Source organism: Silurus aristotelis (genome assembly GCF_946808225.1).
Source record: "Silurus aristotelis genome assembly, chromosome: 21".
NCBI lineage: Eukaryota > Metazoa > Chordata > Actinopteri > Siluriformes > Siluridae > Silurus > Silurus aristotelis.
The window spans coordinates 16,676,954-16,679,899 of NC_139594.1; positions in this window are offsets into that span (position 1 = coordinate 16,676,954).

Genomic DNA, 2,946 nt, shown 5'->3' on the forward strand with positions numbered 1-2,946 from the left:
CTTTCCTCCTCTTCTTCTTCGCCTCCAAAACCATCCTACAGACCACCATCCGATGCTGTCTAGCTACACTGTCCCCCGCCAACACCTTACAGTCTCCAATCTCCTTCAGGTTGCATCTCCTGCATAGCACATAGTCCACCTGTGTGCACTTTCCTCCACTCTTATACGTCACCCTATGATCCTCCTTCTTCTTAAAATAAGTGTTCACCACTGCCATTTCCATCCTTTTAGCAAAATCTACCACCATCTGCCCTTCCACATTCCTCTCCTTTAAACCATACCTACCCATCACCTCCTCATCACCTCTGTTCCCTTCACCTACATGCCCATTAAAGTCTGCCCCAATCACCAATCGTTCTTTCCTAGGTACACCATCCACCACTTCATCTAATTCACTCCAGAATCTTTCCTTCTCCTCCATCTCACAGCCCACTTGTGAAGCATAGGCACTGATGACATTTATCATCATCCCTTCAACTTCCACCTTCACGATCATCACCCTATCAGAAACTCCCTTCACCTCCACTACACTCTTACTATACTCTTCCTTCTTTCAGAATCACCCCTACACCATTTCTCTTTCCATCCACACCATGATAAAACAGTTTAAATCCACCTCCAATGTTCCTGGCCTTACTCCCTTTCCACTTGGTCTCCTGAACACACAGCATATCTACCTTTCTCCTCTCCATCATATCAGCTACCTCTCTCCCTTTACCTGTCATAGTACCAACATTTAAAGTACCAACCCGAACCTCCAATCTCCTCACTTCTCCTTTCCCTGCCGTCTCTGTAGACGTCTTCCTCCTCTCCTTCTCCTCCTTCGGCCAACAGTAGCCCAATTTCCACCGGTACCCTGTCAGCTAACGATACCTGTGGCGGTCGTTGTTAACCCGGGCCTCGACCGATCCGGTATGAAATTCTCATTTGTGATCCGCATATTTGATTTGGCACATGTTTTACGCTGGATGCCCTTCCTAACGCAACCCTCCCCATTTACCCGGGCTTGGGACCGGCACTAAGAGTCCCAAGCTTGTGCATCCATAATGGCTGGGTTGTACAGTGATTAAATATAAAGGTTATATCAGTTCAGAGACGTGTGGACATCATTTAGAGCCTTTGCTATGTTTCCACACCGACAGTTAATGAGGTGATAGCGGAGAAAATGCACCTCTTCAAGTCAAGTCAGGAAGCTTTTATATATATAAAATTCTAGAAATTTTACAGATTTAAATGATGTATTGTTTTTATCTGTACGATCAATAAAGACAGTAATTTAAGTTTGTGTCGCCATTATGAGGGAAAAACCCACAAAACGCCACCAGAGGGTAAATTGTGAGAATCATGGTGGATTTTGGTGTTTGATTTGAGACTCAGAAATAAAACAAAAGTTTACTGATTAAAAATATTTTTATCTGGAGTTAATTTATTTCTTTTATATCTAAGTAAAGGAAGGAAAAAATTTCGTGCCATTTAATTTTGACAGCCAAATATAACATATATATATATATATATATATATATATATATATATATATATATATATATATATATATATGTATATATGTATATATATATATATATATATATATATATATATATATATATATATATATATATATATATATATATATATATTCATACAAAACTAATTAAAAATGTTGTTACCTAATGAATGTGTCCAGGCTGAAGATCCACATATAGAACACAAGCAGAAAAGATGATGATGATCATGAATGTGTCTGTTCTCAGTCATGTTTACATCACTGACTCCCTCTGTCTCATCCACATTAACCCCAAACTTCTTACTGCCTTCTGTGGTGAGTGAGAGTCAGGACTTTATACACCAGCGGATTGAAAAAGATGCGCAGTAACAGGAAATCGGTTGTTCGGCTGAAATCGGCACGCAGTGAAAAATTTTTTTTTTACCAAATCAAAGGATTAAAACTGAAGTAACGAGTCTGTTTTGAAAATGTAAGAAGTAAAAAGTACAGATATTTGTGTAAAAATGTAATGAGTAAAAGTTAAAAGTTGTCTGAAAAATAAATAGTGGAGTAAAATACTGATACAGAAAAATCTACTTAAGTACAGTAATGAAGTATTTGTACTCCGTTACTTCCAACCTCTGGTAGTATGACTTTTATAGTCTTCTGCTGGACTGCATTTCAATCACAGGTTAGTATTACATTTATGTTTCTATTAATAGAAGCCTTATTTCCTGGAGCTCCTATTTACTTGTCTGGGCAGATAATAGCTGAAGTGAAATATTTGGTCCATTAAAGACACTCCATGTAAATCTAAATAAATAAATAAATAAATATAGTAGTAAATAAAAAGAGTGCATTCAGCAAGTATTCAGAAAACAAACAGAAAAAAAATCTACGTAGTTCTCAAAATAAATTCATTGAATAAAAGTCATGTAAAAAAAAAAGATTTTATTGGAAAAACAGATGTTGTCAGTTCCCCACAATCTGATGAGTCAAATAAAAAAAAAGCTTTTAAGTTAATTAAAATGACATTTGTATGCGCTTATATATAATATAATATAGGCCTTACCAGTTATATTACTGACATCCATTAAAGTGCAAAGTGGAATTTCTGAAATATTTCTGGTTTTGTGAATGGTTTTGTATAAGACAAAAATCAAGCAGGAGGAAAAATTAACTATTTCGTTTGTTTTCAGGCCCCTAAAACCCCTATAATGGCTATATGGAGTACGTTTTACTTCCTGCTGGCTGTAAAAAAAAAGTTTCTACACTGATTGATTGTATTAACAGGACATCATTTATTTTATCCCAGCTCTATCCTTAAAGGATCTTCATCACACAATGTGACATGGAGAACACGTGTTATTGAACCTTGTTAAAGAATTCGGCTTGTGTTTAAATGTGAAGATCTTTTACAGTGTGGTAATAATCTTAAAAGATGGCTCTAATCGCACGGTCTA